The following is a 19,543-nucleotide window of genomic DNA, read 5'->3' on the forward strand; positions in this document are numbered from 1 at the left end:
CGCTCTGTTGGGCACATGACAATGTTCTCTTTTGTTTTGCTTTATTTTGTTTTGTACTCCTTTTCTGTTTTTCTTTTTTCTTATTTTGTTTTTTCAAATAAAATAAATTAAAGAAAAAAAACAAAACAACAAAGAACAGCATACACACTCAACTGGATACAGAAATCTACTTACCTTACAGGGAATTGAGAGAGGAAGAAAATATGAGAAGGGGGGGAGGGGGATGATATAGGAGATAGCTAATAGAAGGGAAAGAGGATTGGGCAGGCAGTAGGTCAGAAGCAAAACACTTTTGAGGACAAGGTGAAAGGACAGAGAGAAAAGGCTAAACAGGAAGAGATAGAATGAAGGAAAATACATAATCAGTAATCATAAAAGAAAAAATTTTTATAGCAGGTTTCTCTGATAAAGATCTTATTTTTCAAATATATAATGAGTCAAATTGATGAGAATACAAGTAATTTCCCAATTGACAATGGTTAAAGGAGAAGAACAGGTAGTTAATTCAATACTAAAATTATACAAAAAAAATGTTCTATATCACTTGACTAAAGATATGCAGATTAAAAAAATTCTGAAACATCACCTCACACATATCACATTGGCTGATATGACAGACAAGAAATGACAAATATTGGTAGGTATGTGGGAAAATTGGGAAACTAATGCATTGTTAATGGAGTTGAAAATCAATTCAACCATTCATTTGGAATTGTGTCCAAAGGGCACAACAGAGGCTTATTTCATCTTCTTGTACACAAATGTACCCAGCAGTGTCACTATTGGATCTATATCCCAAAGAGATCATAAAAGAGGGAAAAGGACCTATATATGCAAAAATGTCTTTTTGTAATGACAAGGAATTGGAAACTGACAGGATCCTCATAAAATGGGGAACCGTTGAATAAGTTATGGTATATAAATGTGAGGGAATAGTATTCCCTATATTGTGTTACAAGAAATGAAAAGCAGTATACTTTCAGAAAAACCTGTAAAGACTTATATGACCTAAAAGCAAAGTGAAGGGAGCAGAGAACCAAGAGAACATTGCACAAAGTAACAATGATCAACTGTGAATGACTTAGTTGTTTTCAGCAATACGATGATCCATGACAATTCTATAGGACTTACTAAAAAAAAATGCTATTTACCTGAGGTAATCTGAATGTAGCTTGAAACAAACTTTTTAAAACTTTATTTGTGCTTTCTTTCATTATAAGACCAATATGGAAATATGGTCTACTGACTATGTGCATATATATGTACACACACACACATCTCAATTTCAACTCCTACAACTTATATCACTAATGTACCTCAGCCTCCCATAAGAATGGTCACACCTTAGATTTCAGCAACACCTTTAACTATACTACCTTGCTATAGAAAAACCAAAATGTTGTGACTTTGTGGTATTAGAATCACTGTTCTGCTTTCTTATTAATTTAAGTTTTCTCCTTTGCTCTGAATAGGTATTAGATCTTTATACTAGCCATACATAGGTCATGAAGAGAAGACAGAAGACATGATAGCAATGCAAGAATATGATGTAATAATGACACTAGCTCATTTTTACTTTACCATCAATTTCTGGATTTTTTCCTCCTCAGACTTAGGAAGAATCATCCTTGGCCACACAATCTCATGGAGTAGCAAGCTCTAGAACATGGTCACCTGGTTTGAAAGAAAAGAGAAAAGTGAACAGTTAGAAAAATGCATGGCCAGTATATGGCTATGCATATAGTCCAGTAAAACTGTGTGCTGGGAAGAACACTGAGTTTAGCATCAGGATAGCTGAGTTTGGGGCCTGGATCCCCATATTTATTATCCCTACTCTTCAGAGCCACAATTTTCTCACTCGTAAAATGGGGATAACAGTGTTTTTTCAAACTCAGTCTATATCACCTTATACATAGTTATGGCTTTATAATCCATACAGTGCTAATAAATGTGAACTATTATTTGAGAAGAATCCCATTGCTATATATTATATAAAGGTTTCCTTTACATAAACTTCAAGCACAAGGAAAACTTTATTACAATGCAAAGTAATCACACAGAAACAGTCCAAATCTGACACAAGAGTCACTTGGTAACAGTAACTCCCCTTAACTGCCAACAATTCCTGCTGCCAGACTTGAATTGAGAGAAAAAAGGAGAGACTTCTGTTGGGTAACTAGTCCAGCAGTTCTGAGACACTTGCCTTAATCTTTCTGCTCATGTAACAACCATCACCCCCCAGTGCTGCTATCATCATCCCCAATACCAACACCAGAGCATTTAGAGAACTCTTTCAGCTTAAGTTTATGCTTTTCAAACATTGTTTTCCTTTGATCCTCATTAACAATCCTAAGGGTGGAGGGATAGCTAGGTAGCTCAGTAGGTAGAGTGCCATTCAGTTCCCACTCTCATCCACCTTAGCCCAGGCCTTCGATATCTCATGCCTAAATTACTGTAACAACCTTCTCTGACATGTCATACCCTTGTTCACAAACTTGCAATAGCTATCATTAGCTCCCACATAAAATCCAAAAATCTTGTACTTCACTTGTAACCTTCAATAATCTGACTCTGTCCTACATTTTCAATCTTACTAATCTCTTACTAATCCTTAACAAATATTCCCTTCTTATGCAAATATTGTCAAAATCTTCCAAAATATACTACCCAAACTTTGACATGTATACCAATGGTGATTTCCATGCCTAAGGTACTCTCCTTTTTCTCCTCAGATATCTTTTAGGGCCTACCTCTAGGCAAACCTCTTCCAGTAAGGCTTTTTCAACTAGTCTTGCTCATTATTTCCTGCTATATTAAATGTTAACTTGTAAAATGGTAACTTTCTAGAACAAAATAACAGAATTTGAAAGTTGGAAGACATTTTAGCAGTCAAAACCTCCAAATTGCGGGTACCCAAAACCTCTCTGCCTATTCCATTTTTGGAAGCTCTGATTGATAGAAAGCTTTCCTGTGTCAATAATCCTCTTGGCAACTTTTACTCATTCTCCTGGTTCCCAGAACAAATCTAATCTCACTTCCATATTCTTCAAATACTGAAGATAATTAACCTGTCCGACCTAAGCCTTCTTTTTTCCAAGCTTTGATGTCCCCAGTTTCTTCAAATAATCTTCATTTGACAGATCCAAGGCCCATCTCCATCCTTGAGACCCTTCTTATACATTCTACAACTTAACAATGTACTTTTGTTTTTTCCCCCAGTTTTTGAAAGGAAAATGTATTTAACAACTTTCACTTAGTGCAATACACCTAAAAGAAAATCACAATATAATGAAAGATTTAAATTAAGGCCTCAAAATTTAATACAAACACCAAGACCAAATCCTAAAGTATCTATCTGTTCAATGTACTTTTAAAATGAAGATGCCAGAAGTGATCCTGGACAAGTCACTCTGTTGCCTCAGTTTCCTCATCTGTAAAATAAGCTGGAAAAGGAAATGACAAACCTCTCCAGTATCTTTGCCAGGAAAACCCCACATGGGTTCACAAGGAGTCAGACATGACATGACTAAAACAACTGAATAATCACTATATGACAAGGAGTCAGACATGACATGACTAAAACAACTGAATAATCACTATATGGTCAAAACTGAACATAATTCTCCAGATATAGTCTGAAGAGGAAATTTGAACTGAGTTCTTCCTAATTCTGAGGCCAAAATATAGCCTGATGATTAAGAGTACTAGACCTGGAATTTCTGAAGAAGGGATCAAATTTCTGCCTATACGGCCCTGAACAAGTCATCCAACCTCTCTGACCCCCAGAAGATAAAGGCGCTTCCTTTTGCTTAGCGCAAAGGAATATATGGAGAGCCTGGATTCACTGAGCCAGGTTTTGTCCAAGTGTTCTGTTTCCATGCTTCTATTCCTAACAGATCTTAAAAGGACTGAAGAGGCACAAATAGAATGTAAAGCTGAGAAATGTTCTCCCCAGTCCATCCTTTCCTCTGGCCAGGAAGTAGCTAATAATCTCCAACTATTATCTTTATCCTCAACCATACTGGCAGAAGCAGCAGCAACTCCATATTTCCAAGGAGCTTCTGCCACAGACTCGGATTTTGCTCACAGAAAACAGGGGTTGATTTGTCTTGAGCCGTCTCACCCACAGCATCCGTGCTAGGAGCCAAATGGGAGGAAAAGAGGAAGCACTATAACAGGAATGATGCTATCTTCATACTATGTGTTCCTTCCAAGGCCAGAGACTCATCACAAAATGAAGTATCAAATTAGGATCTCAAAGCAAATTAATGTTAGTGAAAGAGAGTATTTCTTTGTGAAATTTGGGTTAGCACATTCCACTCAGATTCTCACTGCATCTTGAGGAGATAAAGACTCAAAGAGTTAAGAACTCTTAAGAGGCCAGAGCGGTGCCCAAATAAACATTCCACAAATAGACAATTCATATATACATCAGGGATTCCCAATTTGAGACATGCAGATTCCCAGAGAGTCTTATCAAATGACATGGGGAATATTTAGCAACTGATTTGATGATCCCTTTGGAATTAAATAATTAATTTCTGATGCACACATGGGGGCAGCTAAATAGTACACAGAACAAAATTCCTAGCCTAGAACCTGAAGACTTGCCTCACTGAGTTCACATCTGACCTCAGATATTTAAGACTTAATAGCTTCATGAGTCTAGGCAAGTCACTCTATCCTGTTTGCCTCAGTTTTCTCATCTATAAAAATGAGCTGGACAGGAAAATGATAGACCATTCTCTTAGGCAAGAAAATCTCAAATGGGCTTACAATGGAGAAAATGAATGAACAACAACAACAAAATACATAAGAACACTAAATATTAGACTTATTTCATTTTAAATTAAATAGGGCAAGAAAAGATTTTCTGTGTTTTAAGGGATACAGAACTTACAAAGCTTAAAATATATAAACCTCATAGGACTTTAATGTATTCTAGGAAGAAAAGAAACATAAGAGTATGGGAACCAGAATGCTCGTGTGTATTTTTAAACAGCTGAAACAAGACTGAGAGTAAAAATATATGAACAGAGTACATGAGAATATAAACACTTGGGAATAATCCCCTCAGCTTGCAGTATGGAAGAAGACAAGTCTCCAATTGGTGAGCAGGGAACTTCTCCATCATAAAGTAAGTGATTCTCATTCTGTTGCAGGAGAAAGCAGGAAATGAAAGGACCACAGTCAGGGAGCCTGATGGTCCACTGATAATTCTAGCTTAGAGAATGCTCAGAGAGATGAATAGCAGCAAGCACAAAGATGTGAGTCCCCTTGACAGAGAGTCATGGGACCAGGTTTTGTTCCTGGAAGTGGGGGTCAGGAGAAAAGACTGGTGTAACAGGTGTTATGAATGAAATGGGGTAAAATTTATAAATAAGAGAATAAAGAAAAACATTGTAAAAGATAAGAGTACAAGAAGTATTTTCTAGCTACACCTTCAACCTGAGGTACAGGACATTTCCCTTGATGGTTCGATGATCCAGGAGAGGTTTGGAAATAGTAATTATCTTCCTTCTTGACACAGTGAAGCAGAAACAAAGAGGCCTAGGAGTTCACATTTTGCTCTTTTTTCTCCTCAAGTAGGGGATATAGATCCCTAGTATCCATTGAGGTAGCTGAATCACATCCACTTCCCAGGACTGTCTGCTTGAGCTGAAGGCCTGCTTAGCAAAGACCTAATGGCAAACAGCCCTCAGGAGCCTTGGCCTCCACCTGCTAGTATTTTCTACCTTTCTGGTCACCAGGGACGAGCTGATGTGGGATCCATTTCTGATGTCCATTCTGAATCGGGTATGCATCCCTATCATGCCAAGGAGGGACACTCTCTCAGCTCTGGGACAACACTGACCCATGCCTTCCCAGGATGCTCCACATTCTGTAGCAGATCCAGATTAGGTCTGGGGCCTGCTTCCTGCAACTCTAGTAGGAGATCCTGAAGGGTTTGCTCTTGCCTTATCCTTTCAAGATGTTGGGATTGCTTCTTGCTTAGGAAGAGGTACAATTTTTAACATAATCCTGTAATCATCCAATGCCAATCGACAGCAGTTATCTCCTCCTGGGCAAGAGGTTTCAGCTTCCTCCAAGCACTTCTCCAAGCATCTCCAAATGTGCAGGAGCTTCTTCCCGTGATTGTGAGCAGCCTCTTCTACAGGAGGGAGCGCATGAGCTGTGCTCTGGGATTTGACCACATCTGGCCCAAAGTGACAACTGCTCATCTTCACGCAGGAGCTCAGACTTCCTTGTGAGTGACCTGCTGCCTCTGCCCTATGATTCTCTGCAGTTTGCCCAAGTCAGGCAACTTGGCTAGGAACTCCCTGAGGGATGGGAATGCTCCGACCTGGGATACTTGCCTGCACTCAGGATGCGAGAAAGCTTCAGCTCCTGCTCTCCAATCAAGGAGAGACGCGCTCTACAAAAGTTGGATTCACATCCAACAGTGACTGGGCTCAGGGAATCCACTCCTACAGATGCTACAGTGATCTCACTCTGCACTTCCTGTAGCATTTCCAATAGCAGCAGCCATTCTTTCTCCAATTGCTTTTTTTCTACAGCAGCTGAGATGAAGAGATTTCGATTTCCTTTCTGTCCAAGGCAGTGCTTCTGAGCAGAACACTACTCTCCTTTTATTGATCTGAGAAAGGGGAAGAAGCAATGGAATAGAAGCAAATCACTAGTGATTTTTCTTTTTTTATCATCTCTTCTGTTTGCCTTATTTTCTTTATCTGTAAAATGAGGATAATAATAGCACCTACATCACAGGATTGTTGTGAGGCTCTAATGAGATAATTGTAAAGTGCTTAGCACAATTCTTGTCATAGAGAAAGCATTATATAAATGTTTGTTGTTTTCAAAAGGGGATAGAAGACAAAGAGAGGAAAAAATATAAGAGACTACATTGAGGGAAATATGCAATTAATAATCATAATAGCAAAAGTGAATGGGATTAATTCACCCACAAAATGAAAGACAGTAGAAGATTAGAAAGAACAATACAATAATGTATTGTTAAAAGGAATACAAATGAAATATAAAGATTCACACTGAGTTAAAATGAAAGTCTAGAACCTAATTTTTTAATGTTCCAGGTAAAGTGGAAAAACCCAGGGTAGCTTCATAATCTCAGAAAAAATACTGAAGAAATAGAGTTAAAAAAAAAAAAAAAAAAAAAAACACAAAAAGGGAAACTATGTTTTTCAGCAAGGTGGGGCAGTGGATAGTGAGCAAGACCTGGTATAAAATCTGAACTCACATATAACCTTATTAACTGGCTGCCTCAGGCTGGGGCTTCTTAAATTTCTTCCACTCATAACCCCTTTTGACCCAACAAATTTTTACTCTACCCTGGTTATAAAGGTATATAAAATAGGTATATAAATAAGACACTTACTGATAATAAATTATAATTTCAGTTATGAGACCCCCACATGGGGTCATGACCCATATGGAAGAAGCTTTGCCCTAGGCAAGATACTTAACTTTGATTTGCCTCAGATTTCTCATCTAAAAATAATAATAATTGCACATAATCCCAACATTGTTGTAGTAATAAAATAAGCATTTGTAAAGCATTTTACAAACTTTAAAACTCCCTATAAATGCTGGCCATTATATAAATGCTAGCAATTATACTTAAAGACATCATAAACAATGAAATAATTATCCTCACATATTCTCTGATTCAAAATTGAGATTCTATTCTATTAATATTTTAATTAATTTAGTAAATACACACAGAGTACTTAAGAGGGAAAGTTAAATTAGGAGAAATAGATAAAAACTAAATAGGGACATCAATGTACCTCTCAGTCTTAGACAAATGTAATGATAAGAAAAATAACAATAAACTAAGGAATCTGAATAAGGCTCTAGAAAAATTACCTATATATTTTTCACTCTTTTTGTTGTTATTTGCTTGCATTTTATTTTGCTTCTCTTTTTTAATAACTGTTCTGATTTTATTTTTCTTGTGTGGCACAATAATTGTATAAATATGTATGCATATATTAGATTTAACATATATTTCTACCATGTTTAACATATATTGGACTACTCCCCATCTAGGGGAGAGTGTGGGGGAAGGGAGGGAAAATAGAACACAAGGTTTTGCAAGGGCTAATGTCCACACATATGTTTTTAAAAATAAAAAGCTTTAAATAAAGGGTGGTAAATTAGCTATAGGAACTCTCTGACAATTACTAAAACACAATTGAAAAAGAAAGTATATGTGTTTCTCAACTGTATATGCCACATTTTAAAAAGTTTACCATGTGCTTGCTAGAATATGAAAATGTCATAAGTAAATATTAAACATCCTGTCCTGATAATAACCCAAAAATAACAATTAAAGGCATCTGAAGAAATAACTCAAACTTAAATGGACACAAAAGTGATTTAATACTTAAGAGTCAAAGAACAAATCACAGAAATGCAAAATAATTACAAGAGAAATGACAACATGAGACAATATCAAAGTCAGGATCATAGGATTATAGATTTAGAGTTAAAAAATACTTTGAAAATCATCAAATTAAACTCTTTTGTTTTACCAGTAAGAAAACTGAGGTCCCAAGATATTAACTGACATACTCATGATTCCACAGCTAACAAGTATTGAGTCGATTTAAATATAGATCTTCCTGATACTGAATCCAACACTATCCATTTTTAATCATCATGCTTTCTTACGGGAAATTTTACATCTCTTGAACTTTTCAACTAAACAAAAAGAGAAAAAGAATAGTTCAATGAATTAGACATACAATTAAAAAAAAAAACACAAAACAGGAAAGTAGCAAGTCCAAAAACTTCAACTAAATCCAATGTAGAACTCATAAAAATCAAAGGAGAAAATAATAAAACTAAAAGAAGAAAATCTGAATCAGTAAATAGAATTTAAAAAACAGGTTTGGGGGAATAAAACAAAAAATAATCTTTTGTAAGAACAATCAAATCAAATTACCAATGTCAAAAATGAAAAGGAATTCAAAACAAAGAGGAAATAAAGAAAATTATTAGAAACTATTTTTTCCAATTATATGCCAATAAATAACAAATGAAGTGGAATAATATGTACCCAAACGAATACCCAAATTAACAGAAGAACAAACCTTTAAATAACCTTATTTCAGGAGGGAAAATGAACAAGTCTTAAATGAATTCCCAAAGGAAAAAACATCAGAATCAGAAGAATTCATAAATAAATTATGCCACACATTCAATAAGCAATTAAATCCAATATTACATAGACCATTTGCAAAAACAGTATAGTCTATTCAAATTCTTATTTTGATACAAAAAGAAAATCCAACCAGATTATTGCTATCCAACCAGAAAAAGACAAAGAAAAGCAAAGTATAGACTAATATCCCTAATGAACATCAAGGCAAAAAATAATGAATATTAGCTAAGAGGCTATAACAACACTGACCAAAGATTATACATTATGCTCAGTTTGAATTTGTTAGAAATTAATATTGGTTCAATATTAAGAAATTTATAAACATTATAGAGAATATCTAATAAAAATCAAAATAATGAATGTCAATTACTGCAGAACTGTTCTGAAAGACTATACAATAAAAGAGTATACTATGATTTATATGACTTGCTGAAATAAAATTTATCATTTTGTTTAATCTTTGAAAAACTTTACTTCTTTCTTCATATTATCTAAGCAGTAGCACAATAATCTGTCCAAAATTAAAAGCTGTCTTTATAAGATGTGGTGAATAACTTATGATACAAGACAAACTGTCATCACAGATAAAAATGTCCTTGTATTCTAAGTACAAGTCACTTATTGGAACTTTGAATGCCTTTTTCAAATTCTACTTGAAAAAAAAAAAGAATAAACAACAAAAAATTTTTAAGGTAAACACATAGATTACGAATTTCCAGAAGAAGAAATTAACCAAAAAACAAAGAGATAAAATAGGATGTAAATACTTTCACTAGTCAATATGCAGATACAATCCTTAAGGTTATATAATATGTACTTCACTGTTTTTTTAATTGTTACTGCTGATAAATTGGAAATCCCTGAATTTTTAAAAGTGTGTTTAATGTTACTTTACTGGATTTTGCTCTGAAAAAGAAATGAGAATTTTTCTACTTAAGTTTTTAAAATAACTTCCTTCTACACTCTATGCACTCTTAATTAGACAACTTTCTCCCCTTTCCTCTTCTCTCTCACTCAACCTGTGCACACACACACACGCACAGGCACACACACACCCCTAACTATACACCAGGAGGGGCAGCTAAGTGGACAGCTAGACTCCAGGACTAGAGTCAGTAAGATTCATCTCCTGAGTTCAAATCTGAGCTCAATCATTTCCTAGCTATGTGATCCTGGACAAGTCACTCAATCAATCCTGTTTGCCTCAATTACCTAATCTATTTAAAAAGAAAAATGAACTGGAGAAGAAACGGCAAAAAAACCAAAATAGGATCATTAAGAATCAGATGGGACTGAAACAACTGAACAGTAACGTGCCAGGTACTAAGCTAAATGAAGGAATACAAAAAAAGACAAAAATCAGTCCCTATTCTCAAGGATCTCAACCAGAAAATCCAACTCTTGCCTCTCACAACACTGTAGAAATGTCTTAAGACAGACATTGCTCTAACCAGCTCCAAGTCACAGGTTTATTTCAATATTTCCAAGGATCTAGTAGATTGCTATATTGTGGGCAGTTAGCTAGCAGAGAAGATAGCACTGGACCTGGAGTCATTTGAGTTCAAATTCTGCCTCAAATAAGGTAAGTCATTTAATTTCTGTCTCTGTTTCTTCATCTTTAGATGGAATAATAACACTTGTCTCACATGGTCCTGATGAGGATAACATACATAAAAGTACTTTGCAGACATTAATATACTGTGTAAATGCTAACTATTATTATTGTTATTACTCCTTACAATTGTGCAGATGACAACTCAACCTAATTAGCTCAGCCTTTGCAACTCTGGTCCAAGTTCATCCAAAACAATCCTCCCTCTCCCCCATCTCTGCTCTACCCAATAATGCTGAGATCCTTTCTCTAGAACCTTTAAGGGATATTAATCAGGCACCAAAAGCAACCCATAGGCAGTCCCATATTATCCCTTGCTCTTGTTACATGATCAGCCTGCTTATTTTTCCAGTCATACATCTTTTGAATTATATTTTTTATTATGCCACTTCTTGAAGATATCATTTGTATTATACTACTTATATTCATTATACATATTTTCACTGCAGTTTTGATTTCACAGAGACAGTGCTATTCCATGATTCACTACAATATGGCAGCACTGGAAGAATTGTTGTTCAGTGATTTTCAAAAATGTGCATTTTCATTTCATGACCCCATTTGAGATTTTCTTGGCAAAAATGGAGAAATGGGTGCTTACCATTTCCTTCTCCAGATGATTTTACAGATAACTAAATTGAGGCAAACAAAGTTTAATGACTTACCCAGAATCACACAGCTAGTAAGTTTCTGAGGCAGGACTTGATTTCAGGAAAGTGGAGTCTTCCTGATTCCAGGCCCAGCACTTGCTCCATTGCACAATCTAGCAACTCATTGCATACTAGTGTTCAAAAAATGGACTGAAATTTCAAAAAGAAGTTTGGGGTTACCTGAAAGCATTACATAGTTTTCAAATGCACCAGGACACTCTTCAGCTTTTTTATTTCTAAGCTCAGTTCACTCTTTATCTGAAATGTCTATAAGATATATATGTTGATGGACTAGCTCTATGGGTTTTCCATTCAATAATGTATCATAGTTTGGGAATTAGCTATTCTTTCTCCACTTGACTTTCCCTGTATCAACAAAAGTCCTACTGATTCCTTCTTTACCATAGCAAATAAGGAGCCCTGGGTTCTTGAAGGTTATGCCAAGGATGTCCAATCTTTGAAAGGTTCTCACACACAGAGAAGACAAAGTAAAGTCTTGGCAAGAGACAAGAGACTGCACCTGCTTTCTAAAGACCAGCCTGGCTAACTACAAAGAAATCTATGCTGACCAACAGTTGGTCAATACTTATTAACAATGATAGCCCATGAAAGAAATATACAGAATGGTCCTCCTTCCACTTCCATAGTTAATGCTGATAGAATGTCAGAAAAGCAACAGAAAGGGCTAAGAATTATGGCTTTTTAAACTACATATAAAAACTATTTAATCTTTTGTTCTCTAAATATAAGAGGCAGGAACCCCCCCCCCCCCCAAAAAAAAAAAAACTATATGAAAAGGAATGGAGAGTACATGATGTGACCAGGCTACAACCTATCACAAATGAGATACCTGAAGAAGAGTTGAGGTAAAAAATAACATCAGAGAAATGTTTGGATGGAAAAGAGATAGAATGATCACATGATGAGAACAAGGGATAAGAGGTGGACACCCTTATTGCTACACTGGATCAAATCCAGGACCAAAGTCAATAAGACCTGAGTTTAAATCTGGCCTCAGAGACCTGCTAGTTGGGAGACCCTGGGCAACTCACCTAAATCATTACTGAATACTGAGCTATTGCTCAGTATTGCATTGGAGTCTTGGTCTCCTAAGGTCCCACAGGGCAACAATTGGTCCTTTTTTAAACTTTATGTCTATCTCAGTGCTTGGGGCACTGTACAAATGTGGCAACCAAAGTCAACACCAGTTTCAAATATGCAATTATTTGCAAGCTTTTATGGAGGAAGAAGAGGTGAAGATGATGGCCACCAGATCCCTTCCTGCTCTGAATTTATAATGCTATGACTGTAACTGTCCAAGAAGCAACTGAGGAAAACTGAGGTTGCAGAAAGTTGGCATGACATGAAATTGAGCCAGATCATCCCAAGAATATTCAATAAAAAAATGGAAGACCAATAAAGAGAAAAAAAGTAAAAGTGGTTTTTTAAGATTTTTACAACAAGCAAATGTTCTCTATCAACTACAGTAGAACCAACATATTTGAACGCTAAGAAGAAACAACCCTAAAGAAAACAAGCCTCATGAGGCTCAGTCACTTGACAAGAACTCAGGGAAGATGGTATGTCAGCTTCATGACCCAGACTCCTATGGCATCATTCCGTTTAAGAACAGCTGACCCAGAACAAGGATATGCCAGACTAGGTATGTGTTAGTAATAACTCTAACTTGCAAAGTACCAAAGAATAAAATTTCAAGATCTCTGAAAGAGAAAATACTGAAAGTGAAAAACCACAGATGTTGCTGAATACAACATAATGCTCTTGGAATCAAAGCTGAATTTGGAATCAGAAAACCTGGGTTTCAGCTCTTGCTCTCCTATGTTCCTTCCAGGCTAATCTATGATATTACAACCCAAGAAAAAGGCACTACTAGAAAAAGAAAAAACTACTAGCTAAACAACCCATATGCCCACTTTCTTATCTCAGCAGAAATTCTGTGAGAGTAATCTTAATATATCTCAAGGACATCCAGGGTAAAAATATGAGACAAGAAGAATCAAGCTTTCTAAAATGTTATCTATAGCAGACCATATCTTTACTGTCATCCAACTGAAACTGTTTAGACTACAAGTTCCCACAACAGTTATTGTTTATTGACATCTGTGGCAGAGTCAATACAGAGATGACTGAAAAACAACTCACCAACAACAAAAGAGCAAGACCTTCCATAATGTCTGCTCTCTATAGTTCTATACCTCTGTTTATTAGACATATGAAGACATAGTTTTACTCCTTAGAATTTTGAAATAACAAGTGCTACCCTCCACATGCTAAATGAATCAGAATGGCTTCCAAGTATATATACATGCATACACAAATTTATATATAACTGCATTAATAAGGCCTTTATGCCCTTGTAAGGATCTTTGTGTACTAGAAGTTTATTGCTCTTCCCCTATAAAATTTTTGGTAGTATCTCATACATAAAAATTTTCCCAATAGGGGAAAAATAATCTCTTTAAGATCCTAAAGTTCTTAGGCCTTTGTTTCTTCACTTAAATGAATAAACCAAAGCTATTATTTTAGTACTCTAATTGAACCCCCAGGAAATACTACCTATATCAACTGGCAGGAATCCAAAAAGTGTTCATTCTTTAGCTTTTTGCAACTACCTTAAAACCAGTAGAAGTCTCCTCCCCTTGTCCCAATAATAATGTAGCTGCATATATAAAATATCCATAACACCTTGCAGGTACTTGCAGGTAGGACCGCATGTCCCTTGTCATAAAGAAAGTAGCTCTTAAAACTTAAGTGCTATGTAAATATAATAATTATTATTCATCCTTTAAGACAGTTCAAGTCCTATTTCCTCCATGATGTTTTTCCTAACTGAATTTTGCCCTAGTGATTTCTTCCTTCTCTGGATTCCTACAGAATTCTGTCTTTAGTGTGATAGATTTCAAAGCTAGAGGGAATTTCAGGTAACAGCTGCTAAGAGGTTAACCATTTTGTCTAACATCACAGAGTTAGGTTGCCATGTACAAAAGATAAAAGTTTTGAAGGGAATGTCTAGAATCCTAGGCCTAGACTCATTAAGACCTAAATTTGAACCCAACTTATATAGTTACTTGCTAGGTAATTCAATTTCTTTGCCAAGTTTTTTCAAACTAAAATGAGAGAACAATCAATCCACTTACCTGGGAGTCGTGAGAATCAAATGAAACACTATGTGGAAAGCAGTATTTCATATTTACTACAGGTTGTTATTATTCTACACTATTCATTTATATACATTTCCAGATAGAATGTAAATTTCTGCAGGATGACGGGGACCCTGTCTTAGACCTCTTGTTTAAGCCATCCTGGTGACCTAGTAAGTTCTCAAGCAATTTTGACTAACATCCCAACTCTGAACAAGTATTCTACTTGAAAATGGTGCACAAGACAGTGAAATAAATGTTTTTCTAAGTTAAAAAAAATGAAAGACCACACAACAGAAATCACCTACCATGAGGTGACTTGGAAATTGTGGCTGATAGCACTAGCCTTCTTGCCTCTCAAATTTCATCCCCAAAAATGTAACAAATTTTAGTTTGAATTCATGAACATCATAAGAAAGTCTTTTTAAAAGTATAAGATATCCTGGAAAAAGTAGAATTGGATAAGTAACAAATTTTTCTGCTTCAGCCATCCCAGGGACAGGATATTCTGGCCAGCTGACAGTTCACATGCATTCCTTCTGCCTAGGGAGATATATTCTCGTAAATTCTTATACTGGAGAAAGTTATTTATAGACTGATGATAATACCTCTTAAGACAATCCAACTCCCTTTACTCTGATTCTCTAGTCATCAAGAAACTCACTTATCTTAATTTGATTCCCCAATTAGATGTTTCTATTAGAAAAGGAATGTGCTGACTGGCTGACAAGAATTTTAGGTCCACTTGGGTGTTATTTCTAAGGTCAAGTTAATAAACTAGAATTCTGATTTACAAAACACTGTGATTTTGAGTGTAGCAAAACAAACTCACCAGAATACAAATTCCTTGAAGAGAGGAATTATTTTTAATTTGCATCCTCAAACTTAGCAAAATGCCTGGAACACAATATGTATTTAGAAATCTTAAACAAACAATTCCAATCAAGTCTGGGGCTTGTGATGACTCTGCCAAAATATAGATGGATAATTTGGACAAACCAGATGTTTTTGTCTTTTACCATCTTGAATATCAGACTTCTTATCAAAGATTATTACAAGCACTTTTTACTTCAACAACTAGCGTGCCATTCAGGAAATATCTTGGAACACAGGAACAAGTCTTTTATTTCTTTCTCTCTTACAATTCTACTATAATCTCTGGCACAGAGTAGAGTCTCAGGAAATATTTGCTGTCTCAATACATTAGGTAAGATAACAAGCATTTATTAAGAGTGGACCATGTTGTACCAGGCACTTTCCTCACCAGTATCATCATCACAGCTAACAATTATATAATACCTGCCAGAAGCCAGGCCCTATATTAAGAGCTTTACAATTACCTCCACAGTTGATCCTCAAAACTGCCCTAAGAGGTAGATATTATTAGCCCCATTTTAAAGCTGAACAAAGTGATGACAATAGAAGAGAGTTAAATGTCACAGCTGGAGTCTGAGGTAGAATTTGAACTAAGGCTGTATTCACTGTGCCACTGGCTGCTAAGCAAGGGGACAGGAATATAAGCAAAGAGAAAGACACAAGGAGCTGACATTTTAATGGGGGAAGACATCACAAAAAGGGCTGAAAAAGAAGGGGAAAGAGGGGGACCAAGAAGTGGTGCAGAAGTCTAGAAGGTCAGAATAGCTAGGAGGGAAATGAAGGTCAGTCAGCCTATCTCCAAAATGGAGGGGGGCTCCGGAAGAACTCACTGGAGGAATGAGAGCTGTATCAAAGGAATGCCCCTACCCAAGAAAGCTCCAGGTACTAAGGGAGGATCCAGAATGGATGAGGAAGTTCAGAAAGTCAGAAGCATAGAAGGGAGGGTAATGCAGATCTGGCTAGCCTGGGCCCCTCCCCCAAGATGGAGATTGTGGATAATCTCTCCCAGAAACCCATTCACATTATCCTTTGGCACTCAGGTATTTTTATACAACCATATTTATTTTCACAGATATTTTGCTCCCAAAAAGAGAGGTGATATTCCTTCAAGCATTCAAGAATCGTGGCAGCAGATAAAACTGCAAACAACTTCTCCCATAACTAAATACATACCTATCAATCCCCACAGGCTCCTAGCTGATCACATTTTCAAGGGAAATTGATAACCATTTAAAGGCAATAAGATTTCACCAGAAACTGAAGTGTTCCAGCTTCTAAAACCTTCCTAACCAGTACCAAGGTTCATCAAAGATAGTTAACATTTTTCCATTATTGTTTTCATTTCTACAACAGAGACAAAATTTAGTTTTCTTCAGATAATATCAAAAGGATAATGAAATATCCCAATTATTCTTCTTCTTCTGCATCAATTTAGCTACAGAGAAAACAGAAAAAAACAGGAAAACAACTTCAAATGTAATATTATTATGAATTCAAAAAAGTAAGGAGAACATTGTAATAATCCAAGCAGGAAGTAATTCATTCTATATAAACTCACCTAGGCCCCCACAAGCCAATCAATGCTTTTAGATCCTACTGTGTATATGGCAAAACTTCTGTCCTGTCTGTTATAACAAATGCCAGCCTTCTACTTACCTGAGAAAAATGAGGTCACCCAACAAAAGCTCCCTTCCTCATAGGATCACAGACTTAAGAACTGGAAGGAACCTTGAAGACCATTAAAGAACAACCTTCTCGTTATACAAAAAAGGAAACTGAGGCCCAGAGAGGATGGGGTTCAAAGGCAAGTTTTCCAGTCTCCAGGGAGCACCACTGCCCCACGAGTGGTTCTCTAGCAGCCCTAGACCTTGAAATAATAATTTCATTCTTCCCCCAAATCATAAAAGCACCATCCCTAACCTTTCACTCTAATCCCTTTGACACAGCCCCAGATCCATTTCTTCAGGCATCAGATGTCTAGGATTTTAAGCACAGATTTTTTTTTTTTTTAATAGCCTTTTATTTACAGGATATATACATAGGTAACTTTACAGCATTAACAATTGCCAAACCTCTTGTTCCAATTTTTCACCTCTTACCCCCCCACCCCTTCCCCTAAATGTCAGGATGACCAGTAGATGTTAAAATATATTAAAATATAACTTAGATACACAATAAGTATACATGACCAAAACATTATTTTGCTGTACAAAAAGAATCAGACTCTGAATTATTGTACAATTAGCTTGTGAAGGAAATCAAAAATGCAGGTGTGCATAACTATAGGGATTGGGAATTCAATGTAATGGTTTTTAGTCATCTCCCAGAGTTCTTTTTCTGGGTATAGCTAGTTCAGTTCATTACTGCTCCATTAGAAATGATTTGGTTGATCTCGTTGCTGAGGATGGCCTGATCCATCAGAACTGGTCATCATCTAGTATTGTTGTTGAAGTATATAATGATCTCCTGGTCCTGCTCATTTCACTCAGCATCAGTTCGTGTAAGTCTCTCCAGGCCTTTCTGAAATCATCCTGTTGGTCATTTCTTACAGAACAGTAATATTCCATAATTTTCATATACCACAATTTATTCAGCCATTCTCCAACTGATGGACATCCATTCAGTTTCCAGTTTCTAGCCACTACAAAAAGGGCTGCCACAAACATTCGTGCACATACAGGTCCCTTTCCCTTCTTTATAATCTCTTTGGGATATAATCCCAGTAGTAACACTGCTGGATCAAAGGGTATGCACAGTTTGATAACTTTTTGAGCATAGATCCAAACTACTCTCCAAAATGGTTGGATTCGTTCACAACTCCACCAACAATGAATCAATGTCCCAGTTTTCCCACATCCCCTCCAACAATCATCATTATTTTTTCCTGTCATCTTAGCCAATCTGACAGGTGTGTAGTGGTATCTTAGAGTTGTCTTAATTTGCATTTCTCTGATTAATAATGACTTGGAGCATCTTTTCATATGACTAGAAATAGTTTCAATTTCTTCATCTGAGAATTGTCTGTTCATATCCTTTGACCATTTTTCAATTGGAGAATGGTTAAGCACAGATTTTGATCCCTTCTCAAGCCTCCCTGTTCAAGTGCACCTCATCTCTTGGCTTCAGAAATGATGAAGCCCTTGGCTTCAGGGCTGTTCCTAGTACCTGAAATACTTCTATCCCCTCTACTTCCTGGCTTCCCTGGCTTCCTTTAAGCCCCCAAATAAAAATCCCACTTTCTACAGGAAACCTTTCCTGGTACCTCCTAATTCTAGTGTTCTTCCCTTTGTTGATTATTTCATATTTATTCTGTATATAACTTGTTTTGACATAGTTATTTGCATGTCACCTTTCCCATTAGATTGAGTTTCTCAAGAGCAGGGACTGCCTTTCCTTTCTTTATGTCCTTAGATCAAAATGGATATTTACAAAAAGCAATTAGCACAATTATCTGGTACCTAGTAGGCATTATGTAATGCTTTTCCATTCTTTCTAAACCCCAGTAACTAACAAAGTGCCTGGTACACAGTAGGCACTTAAATGCTTATAGAATGACTGAACAAATGATGTCAATATTTTCTTAAAAGAAAAAAAGGAAACTGTTCCTTCCTTTGCTCTGACACTAAACTATCCTAGTTCTTCTGTTCTATTTCTTTATATGACTATTTCCCTTTCCTCTTCTCTAATAACTGTATTCACCAAAGTCCTTTCCTTAGCATACTTTATTTCCCAACAGCTTTATATATTACGTTTATGATGATTTATATTCTCTCTGATTCTAGTCCCATATTGCCAACTGCCTATTAGTCATCATCATCTAACTTTCCCACTAACACTTCAAATTCAACATGCCTAAAATCAAACTCATCCCTCTTCCCCCCAAACCCGATTCCTCTTCTTGATCCATCTGCCTATTCTATTCATATCATGTTCCTCAGTCACTCCTTTCATAGTCTCACGACTCCCCTTGCCACATCCTATGTCCCTTCAATTACCAAGGGCTAACAACTTGACTTACAAAGTACAGCACACATTCCCCTTTCTAAAATCCCATTATTGT

General features: G+C 36.2%; 1 protein-coding gene across 4 annotated transcripts in view; it reads right to left on the reverse strand.

The window, feature by feature from the left end:
• Window positions 1-19,543, reverse strand: part of EXTL3 (exostosin like glycosyltransferase 3) — an 87,399-nt gene that overhangs the window by 44,435 nt on the left and 23,421 nt on the right. For all 4 annotated transcript variants that reach the window (XM_023494801.2, XM_023494800.2, XM_003758076.4 and 1 more), the window contains exon 2: window positions 1,582-1,674. The gene's annotated coding sequence lies outside the window, so the exon portion shown is untranslated. The remainder of the gene's footprint in view (window positions 1-1,581; window positions 1,675-19,543) is intronic.

The sequence above is a fragment of the Sarcophilus harrisii genome, chromosome 2, assembly GCF_902635505.1.
Source record: "Sarcophilus harrisii chromosome 2, mSarHar1.11, whole genome shotgun sequence".
Taxonomy (NCBI): domain Eukaryota; kingdom Metazoa; phylum Chordata; class Mammalia; order Dasyuromorphia; family Dasyuridae; genus Sarcophilus; species Sarcophilus harrisii.